General features: G+C 48.3%; 1 protein-coding gene across 7 annotated transcripts in view; it reads right to left on the minus strand.

Moving 5' to 3' along the window:
• The window catches only part of Bcas3 (BCAS3 microtubule associated cell migration factor), a 506,689-nt gene that overhangs the window by 53,137 nt on the left and 439,602 nt on the right, over positions 1-13,950 (minus strand). The gene's annotated exons all lie outside the window — the stretch shown is intronic.

Raw genomic sequence — 13,950 nt, forward strand, 5'->3', positions numbered from 1 at the left:
CTGTAATAAGCAGGCTCCAGGGTTAGTCGCTGGAGTACTACATCAAGGGTGACTCAGCTTCGAGGAGCTTAGACGTGGGGAAGACACTGTGGTTCCTAGGTCAAAACTCAGACCAAACATACAAGGGAGGGCTTGAGTGAAGGGGTGGGGTGGGGAAGACTGCTCACAGAGCCAGACAGACCTGGCTAATCACATCTTAGTTCTGAAGAGGCTATGTCCTAAAGAAGTTCCTCCACCTCATCTCAGCTTCCCCAACTAAAGCAAGGGTGGAATTCACAGGCATTCTGTCAGCTGTTGATACCAGGAGGAGTTTGGTTTTTAATTTTTAATTTCTTTTTCTTTCTTTTTCTCTTTAAAAGCTGTATGGCATATGCAATGAGCCTCATCCAAGAACGCTGTGGACATTTTAAATCTAAAGGAGAGAGAGAGAGAGAGAGAGAGAGAGAGAGAGAGAGAGAGAGAGAGAGAATGAGAATAATGAAGAACTTTGAAGGAGTAAGAGAGAAAGGACCACACCTCCCCCAGATCCCACTGGTCATCAGTTTAGCTGCTCTAGAAGTTAGAAGTGATGGCGGTCTTCTTTGGAGAGAAACATAAAGGAAGCGGTTCACATGGAGCCAGGCAAATCAGAGGCCTGGGGAAGTCTGTCAAGAACTGGCAGAGAGACAGCTAGGCGCGAGCATTCTGCTGCTCCAGGGGGAAATCCTGAGGCAGTGGCGTGCTGTGGGCAGAGGTAAGCTTCCCAGCCTGGAGGCTGCAAACTGACTTCTCTGGCCACCTCCCTTGGGCCTTAAATTGCTTCCTGAGGCGAGGACCCTGGCTAATGGTTTATTTACAACAGGAAGAAGCAATTACCTTGGAGAACACTGAGTCATATGCCCCACCATTAGCCAGGACACCGGCACTCTCTACCAATAACCCCCAAGATATATGAACCAGTAATGGCCTCACTTAAAGACCCAGCCATGGCTCCCTCCTCCTCCCACTCAGGTGAAGGATTTAAATAAAGCAAAACAATGGCATCAGAGCCAGCTTTGAGTATGGCAGGAATAAAGCTGTCTGCCATCTGCCGAGGCCTTTTTGGTTGGGCAACATGATGTGGTATATTCCTGCTTGCAAAGAATGGTCAGGGATGCTAAAATGAACAACGGTTGCGGAAAAGCCTTGTGGATGGAGAAACAGCACAAAATACAATGTACATAGGGCTGGAATGGTGTGCACTTTCCAAACCAGACTAAGACCACCTGTTAGGAAAATCACCATGGCTGATACCGGGATAGCCGGGCTGGGGATAGACACAGGAGGGAAAAACCCTGGGGAAGATGCACGGAGAATAGGAGGCAAGCCTGAATGCTCCATGGGAGAACACTGAAGCGCGATGAAGAGGAAGCTTGAGAGCATGCAGGCTGTCCGTTCCGATATTCAACATGCGGGAACTAAAAGCAGAAGAGGTGCAAAAAGCTTAATAGTATTTGTAGTTTAAATTCAAGTGTTCAAAGCCCCGTTATAGAGCAGGGTAATGTATGCAATGACATCTGGGGCTGTAATCAGCGAAGCGCTTTCAAGAGCTGCCAAAGCAAACAGCCAAATAACAAATCCACTTTACAGATCATCAATCCGGTCCCGGACTTGCCAAGGTAAATAGTAAAAGGCTGAAGTTTGCTTTGCAAACCGGGGAGCTGAGAGTTGAGCAGGGCCCTGATCCACAGCTGCACTGCTGGGGCAGGGCCCTGGAGCTCCAGGCACAGGAGGAGGCCAGTAAACCCTGCAGCTGAGCTCCTGGAGGTAGGGAACCTAGGCCGGGTCTGGATAGCTATCAATTCAGCAGGTATCCACAGCGCCCAGTGAGGTGGGCATCCTCACCCCAGTCCAGACATAGGGCTTGGCGGTTTGTGGACTTGAGAGAAGAGAACACAGCCCAAGGCTGCTGACCGCTTGCTTGCTGCCAGGTTTTATAAAGTCATTACATCTCCTGGCCAGAAAGGTATTTTTCTGAGAAGCTGGTCAGTATCCAGAGGAGAAGGTGCACGCCGAAGGATGGCTGCTCTCCAGTAAATCCAAATGCCCTACGATGGACAGCCTGGCTGCTTCTGAGTCTGGGGCTTCCCAGAAGGAGGGATGGCTAAGGGGCAGAGTAAGGTCACTGTGAGAGTCTTAAGACTTGAAGAAGGTTCCAGATGCTTTGGTCAGAACCAGCCGTCGAACCCCAGCATTTTGGGGTGAGACAGAGAGAAGAGGTTGTTCTGAGAACATCAGTGCCCTGGAAAAAGGCAGGTGGGAGCCAGCTGGGCGAGTAGGACTCTGTGTATTAGGTCAAAGGGCAATGTCCCCTCCACGCCCTGGAAAGACACGCTGCCTTCCATTTTCTATCACAAACCTAAAGCCTCAGTGCTTTAAGGCAAACACGGCCACAGAGTGGGGCTCCCTAAAGGGCAGTTTGCCTGTGTCAAGTAGGTGAGAGATGGGAACGGTTTGAAACCGATGCAGGGCTGATGGAAGAGGAACCCTTTACCTTGTTCTAGGTGCCCAGGGGACGAACTGGGCCTGAGCTGGGCTGGAAGCAGCCTCAGGCTCTCTCTGCCTAGAGGCTACCTCTGTTTAGGAAGCCTGGCGTGCAGAAAGAGCCCCAGCCTCAGGGCCCTGAGCCACAGGCTGTGACTGAGTCAGGCATCTGCTGGGTACTAATTAATACTAATTGCTGTTATAATTAGCTGTCTTGGTGGCATTTAGTTTTTTTTTTTTTTTTTTTGGTTTTTCAAAACAGGGTTTCTCTGTGTAGTTTTGGTGCCTGTCCTGGAGCTTGCTCTGTAGACCAGGCTGGCCTTGAACTCACAGAGATCCGCCTGGCTCTGTCTCCTGAGTGCTGGGATTAAAGGTGTGCGCCCCCGATGCCCGGGGTTAGTCTCTCTCTCTTTTTTTTTTAAATTTAACACATAGATATATGTAAAACAGTATTCTTTGTGGCTCTTTTGCCCTCTTTTGACCTGTTATGTGGAACATTACAGGTTATGTGTTAAGCTCACTGAATTTGCTCTTACCCTTACATTTTAACTATGCAAGGCTTATATCATCCCGTTTTATAGGTACAGAAACTGAGGCTCACAGAAGTTCTGTAATTTGACTCATGTTGTCCAGCTCAACATTATCTCCTACATGATTTTATTTGAGGTCTGAAGAAGGAAATAATGATCCCCACATCCTCTTTCTATCAATGGCTTTCCAAGAAGAGAGTGTTGACATATGTGAGGAGCCCTCTGTTGATGTTCCTACTGTACCCGGAGCCTCTGTTTACACATCTGTCTTCCTTGCTAGACCACGGACATCTGGAGATTATGTCTGATTACCTTTCTGAATCTCTGAGGCTTCTATTGGGGGGCTCGCCAAATTGTATGCTGAAGGAATGTAAATGAATGAATGATCTGATGAATGCATGCATGCTGGCTCATCTCTCCACCAGGAAACAAAGGGCCAGAAAGGGTCAAGAACTTGCTCCAACTTTAGAGCTAGCAGAGCGGTCAAAACCTGGGCTCTTGGGCTCAGGGAGGCAATGAGAGCTAAGACCACCGTGAGAATGGCATATGATGGCAGGGGTTAGGTGTGGCGGGGTTAGGTGTGGCAGAATTGTCAGAGAGGGCACATCTGTTGGTGATGATGGGGCAGGAACCCACCTGTCTTAAAAATGTCTCCATTTTGTCCTTGGCCTGGCTTGAGGTCATGGACAGCTTCATCCCAGTGACAGATGGAGCCTGTTAAGATTATAGTTGGGCCGGGCGGTGGTGGTGCACGCCTTTAATCCCAGCACTCGGGAGGCAGAGCCAGGCGGATCTCTGTGAGTTCGAGGCCAGCCTGGGCTACCAAGTGAGTTCCAGGAAAAAGGTGCAAAGCTACACAGAGAGACCCTGTCTCGAAAAACCAAAAAAAAAAAAAAAAAGATTATAGTTGGATATAATCCTAGTACCTGGAAGGCTGAGGCAGGCAGACTGGGATACAATGTTAGACCCTATCTCCAAACAAACAAACAAACAAACAAATAAATAAAACATTGTAGGTGGAGGTCAGCCGTGAACACAAAGGCACTGTCTCAACTCCTTTCAATATGTTGCCACAGGAGCTGCCATGACCTCTCAGCCTCTCACAAACATGGTGGCGAGCAGAGGTTCCCAGGAGGAGGAAGCTCAGTGCAGCGCACGGAGGAGGGTGAGACACGTGTGGTCTGAGCAGGGAGTTGTTGGTCTAAGGGTCACCTTCTCTGAGAGCTGGGGAGACCTTAGCCCCACTGTCCTAGAGGTGGCTTCCCAGGCAGGATCTGTTCAAACAACACTTTCTCATGCCCACAAAGCTGCAAGGAGAGGCCACCTGGGCGTTTTTCCACAGAGCCTTTTGGCAACAGAAGGGAAAGCGGCAGACTTCCCCTTCAGAGAGTGGCCAGAGGCTTGGCTCAAGCAGCCGTGGGCTGGGTGGCTACTCCTACTGCACACTTGTCTGAGGCAGCCTCGCCTTGCTCATGGGAGGTCAGGACCCACATGCCAAGCCAGACATACATATGGAAAAGATTAGCCCCACATGCAAACAGGCAGGCAAGCACAGGATGATACATGGAAAGGGTTGGTTTGGGACAGAATAAAAAAGGCACACCACCCAAACCCACGTGCTCAATTATAGGCAGACAATGCTTCTGTCAGCCCTAGTGAGGGGCTGAGGGTGTGGAAGGCCCACGTATATATTAACTTGAGCCAACAAGTATAAGTTGTATACCTGCCACATGGCCATGTGTCCATAGAGAGAAGCCCACAGCAGGCTGAAATGATGCTAAAACATACTCTTGGATGACAGCAATTTCTTTGTCTTGCCCTCATCTCTAAAGCAGGATGTAAGAAGGGCTACATCATTTGGCTCTTCCCTTGAAATGATAGATGTCTTCAGACAGTGTAGGCTTACCCTAGGTGAACTTCATGCCCAGGTGGGCAGCTAGGGTTCTCTGGAATAAAGGGATGGGGAATTCTGGCTACTTTCCAACCGTCTCTACCCTTCCAAGGGGATTGCAGAAGTACCAATATTCACACCTTGCAGACACTGTAATTGAGAATGGGCGTCCTGATGAAACAGGCAATAGGGCTGGCCACAGACCTCATGGAAGCACATCTTCCAGGTCAGCAGGCACCCTTAGAAATTTCCGAAAGAGGCCATCTCTTCCTCCTCCTCAGGCCCGGTCTCCACCACCCAAACCTAAGACAGCTACCGTCTTTAGGAGTTCTCCTCCTGTGTTCCCAAGTCTTGTCCAGCCTTGACATTCAGCCCAAGCAGTAAGTTTACAACAGGAACTCAGGAGCCAGCAGGAGCTGACCGTCTGCTATGGGCCCAGCACGGTGCTAGGCCCTGCCCACTCCCAGGACTCAGTGTGTACTTTTAACCAAGAGGGGCCCGTGATTATGGGTGTCAACGCTGGCAGAGGTGGGTGTGGGGGAGCAAGAGAGACTGGATGCTATAGTTTTTTCCAGGTCAGGCTATGAGCAGAACGGAAACGCTGGTGTCAGGACCGGGTTTCTTCCCTACGTACTCCTCGGCATGTGTTACTGGGGTAACTGGGAAAGTTGGGGACCTCTTCAGGGTGAGACGATGGAGGTCTGCAGGGGAAGGAACGTTGATCTTGGCTTCATTATCAGCTTAGCCACTGGCCACAGATCCCATGTGGCCCCCTCCACGAGACCATCCCCTCAACACAGCCTCATCACTTTTGCAAAGCATGACAGACTTGTAATACATTAACTGCTGAATGTTCCCTTGACTCCTCTTCCAACAGGCTTTTGCTTGTTTTGTTGCTGGTGTTTTTTAGACAGGGTCTCCGGATGTCACTCAATCCTGAGTGCTAGAACTGGCCATTTTTTTTTTTAAATCCTCTTCCCTGCCACACCCCCACACCCAGCAGACATCAGCCCAAACCCCTCTGCTGTGCTGAAGACCCCGAGACCCACCTGTGGCTTCACCATTTCATGTCTACTGACAACTGCCCGGGAACGGAGAGGAGTACCCCTACTACCTCCTCCCCTCCCACCTAGCCGGCCCCTCCCCACGTCTTCATGTCCATCCATCTCTAATGGCTGGTGACAGCAGGCTAACAACCCTCTCCACCATCTTTCCTACTGGACGTCTACAGCAGTCCTCTGCCACGCTGTCACTCAAGTGATCTTTACAGTCCTCATCAGGACCACCCACAGTATCTTCAGATGGGAGCATGCTTCTCCTCGGTCCTCCTTTAGACTTAGACCCGGTGGCTTACACATGGGGGAGGCCGAGGCAGAAGGACTGTTCCAAGTGGGAGGCCAGCTTGGGCTACAGGGAGGTCAAGGCTAGCCTGGGTAACCATATGAGACTCTAGCTTGACAAAACCAATCAAAACAGTAAGATTCAGATAAGCAGGAGCCCCCACTGTCCAGCCCTTGTCACTGTCCCTTGGATGTCCAGCTCCAACCACACAGACACTTCTGGACCATTTTATTTCTGCTATCTCCTCACCCTGTCCCCTCAGCTTGCATATCAGCTCCTCAGGGAAATTCCCTGAGCATGCCGTTCAGACTACACGGAAATTTTTTCTTTACAATAATATGTCACACAATTTGTAATTATGCTTACTTACAAGTTCACATGAATAATGTGTTTTCCCCTTCCTTAACCTCACACTCCACATTCTCCACTGTGTCTGAGTGAGTGCAGTCGAACACTCGATGGGCCCTGAACTTCTGGATGGAGACTGGTCACAAAGGCACGCCACTGTGATATTTCAGACACCGGGAGCTTTTGGGAAGAGAGGCAATCATGGTAACCGGGTCTAAGTGATGGTCTCCAGGGCCCACCCTATTTTGTTTATTCTGTCAGAGAAGAAGCGAAGACACTCTTCAAAGACTCCTCCTCAGCCCATCATTATGGTCAAGCTGGTACTTCTGGAATTTATCCAGTCATTCTCTGAAAAAGAAACCCTTGTCATTTTAAGATATGTGTCCCTTGCTTGGGCCATCTATCAATGCTCCCTGCCGTCATGGCTGTGCTTCCTGCTGTTCAAATTTGTCCAATTACACACAGCCCCGTGGGGTAGAATTCAGTGAGAAATGTGCCTGCCACTGACCAAGAATGAACTGGTGTGGAAAGCCCTCAGGGAGAGCCAGTCCAGGTCTGCCGAGGATGGCTTGGGGCGGTACTCCCTCAGGCTTGATAACTGCTCAGGACAGGGCACAGACAGGCTGCCCCAAGTATGTGTGGGATTGGGGGAACATGAGAATCAGCCCACGCAGACAATGCAGGGTCATGGGCTACATGTATGGGGCACAGTGGTGGGCAATGGTCTTTATGGACTACAGAGACCCTCTCTAAATGTGACGGTGACACAGCCTGTGTGTGGCTAGTGCTGTGAATCACAGAGACAGTCACGAGGTCAGAAGCGACCAAGAGGAACTAGCTGGCAACCAAGGAGAAGGAAGAGCTTCTGTAACAGGGGCAAACTGTTTGGATACGCCTGAGGTGGATTTATTTAGACAAGGCTTTACTGTATCTCAGGCTGGTCACGAACTTCATGTGTAGCTCTAGCTCGCTTCAACTTGTGGTGATTCTCCTGCCTCGGTCTCCTAAGGGCTGATATTACAGGTGTGTACCACCAAGCCTGGCTAAGGGGTGTAAGACAAGAAATTTTAACATCTCTAAGAAAAACTGTTCTTTGCAATAACTCTCTTTTGGGGTGTGTGTGTGTGTGTGTGTGTGTGTGTGTGTGTGTGTGTGTGTGTGTGTGTAGGGGGTATCATGTATTTCAAGCTGGCTTAGAACTGTGAAAAAGGACCTTGAACCTCACAGTCTCCCGCTTCCACCTCAGAGTGCTCAGATGACAGGTGTGTGTGCCTCCAGGTGGTGTTCTGTTCGCACAGTGCTGGAGCTCAAACCCAGGGCTTCACGAGTCTACCCTCTATTTTTTTATTAAATGCTCTACTTCTCCTCAAGAACCTCAACTCTGAAATTCTGAGAACATCAGACTTTTGAACACAGGAAACTTTGGAGAACAAACTGTCATCACCCTCATTTCACAAAGAGGCAAATGAGGCGAGGAAGAGGCCTTGGTTGCTGAGGTTCACAAGCCGGCCAGTAGCGGGCAGGACTTCAAGCCTACTTCTTGCTTTACTGTCTGAAGGCTGCCTTTCTTTGGGAAATAGTTCACTTAGGTTTTCATTGAAACAGTCTCACTCTGTAGCCCATGCTGGCTTTGAACTCCTGACAATCCTCCTGTCTCAGGATCCCAAGCACTGCCATTACAGGTATGAACTATTCTGCCTTTTTTTCACATTTATTTATTTACTTGTTTGTTTGTTTGTTTAGTTAGTTAGTTAGTTAGTTAGTTAGTTTTTTGAGACAGGCCTTCTTTGTGTAGCCCTGGCTGTCCTAGAACTCACTCTGTAGCCCAGGCTGGCCTCGAACTCACAGAGATCTGCCTGCCTCTGTCTCCCAAGAGCTGGATTAAAGGTGTGTACCACCACCACCAGGTACTCACTTTTATTTTCAAAAGTCATTTATTTATTCTATTTTGTGAGTATGAGTGTTTTGCCTGAACCTATGTATGCTCACCATGTGGGTGTCTGGTCCTGTGGAGGCCAGAACGGGGCATCAGATCCCCTCGAGCTGCAGTTACGGACTTTGCTGAACTGCCATACGACACTGGGATTTAAAACTGTGTTAATTATTGTCTCCAGCCCCTCACTCTGATTTTTTTTTAAGCAGGTGATATACTAGAAGGACAATAATCTGGAATTGAGAGCTAATTCTCTGTTCTGATTTTCTCTGTGATCAGTTCACATGACAGCTGTGGGCTTCAGTCTTGTTGATTTGTACAGCGGAGGAGGCTGGGTCCTTTTCTCCATTTATCCACTGTTCTCAGCATTATGGAGTACTTAGCCTGTATCCACTATTCTCAGAATTATGGAGTACTTAGCCTGTATCCACTGTTCTCAGCATTATGGAGTACTTAGCCTGTATCCACTGTTCTCAGAATTATGGAGTACTTAGCCTATGTCCACTGTTCTGATCATCACAGGTTACTTAGCTGCATCCACTGTTCTGGTCATCACAGAGTACTTAGCCTGTATCCACTGTTCTCAGCATTATGGAGTACTTAGCCTATGTCCACTGTTCTGGTCATCACAGGGTACTTAGCCTATGTCCACTGTTCTGATCATCACAGGGTACTTAGCTGTATCCACTGTTCTGGTCATCACAGCGTACTTAGCTGTATCCACCGTTCTGGTCATCATAGGGTACTTAGCCTGCACCCACCGTTCTGGTCATCACAGAGTACTTAGCCTGCACCCACCGTTCTGGTCATCACAGAGTACTTAGCCTGCACCCACCGTTCTGGTCATCACAGAGTACTTAGCCTGCACCCACCGTTCTGGTCATCACAGAGTACTTAGCCTGCACCCACCGTTCTGAGCACTATGGAGCACTTGTCTGTGTCCAGCACTGGGACAGGGAAAGGCAGGCAGAGTCTGGCCCCTGTGAAGGAGTTCTCAGGCTGGTGGAGGGGACCCCCAGTGGCCCATGTGTTGAATGCTCTAGGAGAGGCTCACAGGAACACCCTGGGAAGGAACAGAGGAGGCAGCCCCAGCTGAGCCAAGGATTCCAGCTGGAAGCTAGGGTGGAGGATTGCCCCTCAGCTTGCAGACACTAAGGTCTCACCTCTCCTCCTCCAGCCTTCCACAGTGAACCACCGCTTTCCTCCAGGAAGAACATACAAGCAGGAGGAAAGGTGCCCGGGAAAGCCAAGAAAGCCACCTGAAGCTGTGAGGGCCAGGGAGGGCCAGCTGTACCCGCCCGATGGCTTCTCAATGGGGCGGCACTACGGTTAGGCGGCCCTCCAGGCCGTTTGCCTCCTCAGCACCAGGGATGAAGGAAAGGGGGCTGTTAAGGAAACAGAGACCCACTTCTAGACTGAGATGTCACATAGAGGAAAGAGCTGGGCTGGGGTGTGGGGAGGACTTGGTCACCAATTCTTCTCCATACTCAACTGTAATGTCTGTAAGATGGTAACCAAGAACACCTACGAAGCTTCTCGAGGCACTTTGACATTGTCAATTGACATTTTCTTCCAAACCAATCTTCCCTTGCCTCAGTTCTCAGGGGAGAAATGTAAGATCAGGCTCACTCCTGGAACAGGATAGCTTTCTGGGTAGTGTCAGATCCTTGACCAGAACCCAGGGCAGGGTCCCTCATGGCTCCATATCTTTTCATAGTGTAGCCCAAGGCTGCATAGTGAACTGGTGAGATTTAGGAGGAAAAGAATCATCAGAATGGGTTATAAATGAGTCCTTCCCCCCAGGGAAGTTTGGGCTCTAGACAAAAGTCTTCTCATCTTTAAAAGACTCCCCTTTGTGTGAAATGAATAATCTGGCCCGTGGTCATCAGCTGTCTGAAAGGCTGCTGGGTCACAGTGAGTCTCTCCCTGTGACGCTGAGTGAGTCCATGTGACTACTATCTCTCTCTCTCTCTCTCTCTCTCTCTCTCTCTCTCTCTCTCTCCCTCCCCAAAGCCAAGTGCTTGGTAGCTCAATCAAATTAACTGTGGCACTTTCAAAAGCATCAAAAGAGCCACAATTCTCCTGAAAAAGAAGGCAGGCATCTTATTTTCAAGAAAAGATTCGAAGTCGTCACCATGGGATCACCAACAGACATTCATTCTGTGACAGCCCCCCTTATTCCATGATCCGCACCCCCTTTAAAAAGGAGGTTTAAAAATATCAGCACATTGGTCACTTCTGGCCAAATTTATTTCTAGCTTTGAGTAACTGGGTGTTCTTTATGGTCAAGGACAAAAAAAAACCCAAGAGGCTGGAAAAGCCTCATTAAAAACCCACAAACACAACTCGTTTGTTTGAGATGAAGTGGATGCAGGAGGGGGAAGGAAAAGGGGACGAAGAGCGGGAGGGAGAGGGAGCCCAGAGGGAGCCCAGAGGGAGCCCAGAGGGAGCCCCTGTTCCTGGCCGCGTCTCAGTTCCGAAGAACTGTCAGCCCAGTAACAGTCTCACTCTAAGATGGTGGAAGACTTGGCCGGATGGGTGGGGACCACAATCAGCAACACTTCTCCTCACAGGAGCGAGGAGACAAAGGAATTCTTTCTGATCTGAAGAACTGCTCAGTTTGGCAGCTTGTCTGAAACGGCCTCAGGCTGAGGGAGTAGCCCAGTGGTGGAGCCTGGCCTAGAGTGCCTGAAACCTTGGGTTAGATCCCAACATAGGGCCACGGAGGGAGGCGTCTAGAACAGACACTTGAGCCTAGTAGCAGTCATACAGAGGAGCAAACTGCCGCCACACAAGAACGCATTCTTGCTTCACAATAACAATCCCAAGGAACTAGCGGTGATTGGTGTTGCTATCCACACTGCATCTTGGATGAAAGTAAGCTGAAGCTAGATCAAAGAACTTGCCCAAGGTCAGAGTCTGATGCACTAGACTTCAGGCCTCCAGGGTTTTTCCAAAAGCTTTTCTCTCTTGTCTCACAGCTAAGGCATGGGCCAATGCAGAAAAGGCTCCAATCTCAGAGTCCAAAGCAGCCACCGCGGCATGTGTCACTCAGCCTCCTAGGGCTTGCTCCAGTGTGAAGAATTCCTGATGACAGGGACCAAATATCAACCTAAGTGACAGTCAACAGAGCCAGGCTCCCTGAAGGCCAAGGAATAAGGACACAAAGAGCCCCGTGGCATTCAGGGCTATTCAGACAACCCAGAGAAGGAAAGCATTTCCTGGTCACAGCCCCTGACCTTCCTTAACCAGTGGCCTCTTCTCAGGGGCTCTCAGGCACTCACCAGGTTTGCTTTTGCTCATGCATTTCCTCCTAGTCTAGATCCACAACCAAGCTCCACAGACAGAGGTCAGGAGTTCCCCGCAAGAGGCCAGAGGATGGGGAGGGATGAGGAAGAGCTGAGGTAGGGCACATACAGCACCACAACATATACACACAATTTAAAATAATAAAAATACACCCTTTTTGGTTTCTTGCTTGCTTGTTTTTAATGAAGAGGGTTTGGCAAGATGGCTTAGTGGGTAAAGGCACCTGCCACCAAGCTTGAGGACCTGAGTTCTAGGACCTCCGTGGTGGAAGGAGAGAATTAACTCATGCAAGTTACTAACTCCTCTGACCTACACACACACACACACACACACACACACACACACACACACACACACACAATACTAATAATAATAAATGTATTTTTTAAAAATAGAAGAGAAAAGGGAAGTCAAAGATATGCCTTTAGTTGTGTTTTTAAGAATCATCAGGGGAAAAAGGCAGAAGACTAGAAGGAACCAGGTTAAAGATTTAGAAGACATGAGTTCTGGTCTCAGCTTTACTATTCACTAATTGTATGATACTGAAAAACATCTCCAAACCTCTGGAGCCCTGACAAACAGCCACAGCCTCTGCCTAAATCACAGCATCCATATTCAAGGGCCAGTGTGAAGGCTGAACCATTTACACATGTGATATATGGTTATTATGGCTGAAGAGCTGATTACACATGTTTCAGGCAGATTGAGGAAACCCTCTTTGCCAATTAAGAAAACATAAGAAACATCCAAAACAAATACTCAAAAAAATCTAATTGCACCCTCTGGGTCTTGTCATTAAAGTCAGTAAATGTTTTGTGACTTAAGAAAACTGAAGAGAAACGGGCTGGAAAAATTTATCACTAAATGTATTCTTTCACCAAAACTCCCTGCTAGGAGCCCAGGGGCTGAGTGGGGGAACCCAAGTCTTTCTGGTTCATAATGCAGCTTTCTAGGAACAGTCTTTTTGATGAAGAAGAAAGACGGGCTTGGCAGCGAAAGAACCATGTTCAAAATCCACTAGAAAGTTTGTATAATAAATGCACAGAAAAAGAAACTCTGCTCTCTGAAAAATTGTGAGGTTTTACATAGAGAAGGAACTTTAAAATCTGCCTTCAGAGAGTCATCCAACCCAATGTCTCCTTCTAATGTCATTACAGCTACTTAGTCTGACCAAAGTCTGAATACAGTATTGTACTAGGGAGGAAAAAGAAATTACTTTAGTCAATGTCAAAATGACAAACCATCAAAAAAAATGTGGTTTATTCAGAAAAGAAAAATCTCTGAAACAAACTTAGATGGTTTGGCAAACTTCTGATTTTAATTTTGTGATACAGTGTAACAACAAAAGGCTACTGCAGCATACCAAGCAAATTTATAAGGATATGATCAATATATTTGACATATTATTTAATTACAATCTTTAGTGACAGAGACAGTATGAAAACCTTGCATCAAGATTCTGACAGTAGAATAAATAGATATAATTATTCTTCTTACTAATGCCTGGAGAATTGTAAGTTATCAAACCAGACCTTAGAGGCCCAAGGTTAGCTTAATACACTGAGTTTGATGGAAGGTGTCACAGCACCAGTGCCTTGCCCACTGAGAGGAACGGGAAGTTGAGGATTTCAAGTTCAAATGTTCTGAAGGTCCTTATTTCCATCTCTGTCTCTCCAAAGTCTCCCATAGCCCAGGATGACCTTGACCTGGCTTTGTAGCCAGGCTAACCTTGTAGTTCTGATTCCCCTCTCATCTGCCACCCAAGCACTGGTATTACAGTCAACTGCCAACACAGTTTATACACGCTAAGGACCATGCCCCAGGCTCTGTGCATGCTAGACTAGCACTCTACCAATTGAGTTACATGCTCAGCTTTATTTTCATGGCCAGATCTTGTCAAGCTACTGGGGCTTAGGGAGACGTGGGAGTTGAGACTAAATGTGTAGTCTCTCAATCATGGGATCACAGGCTTGTATATGGAAAAGCTTTAGAGTTCTTCAAGCCCCTACATAGCTCTTCACAGGGCAGGGCAATGAGGATCAGGAGAGAAAGGATGTGTGCAAGGTCACATGGTTTCTTGGTGCAAGCAGGTCAAG

The sequence above is a fragment of the Peromyscus californicus genome, unplaced genomic scaffold (genome assembly GCF_007827085.1).
Source record: "Peromyscus californicus insignis strain IS unplaced genomic scaffold, ASM782708v3 Scaffold_3__1_contigs__length_106647218, whole genome shotgun sequence".
Taxonomy (NCBI): domain Eukaryota; kingdom Metazoa; phylum Chordata; class Mammalia; order Rodentia; family Cricetidae; genus Peromyscus; species Peromyscus californicus.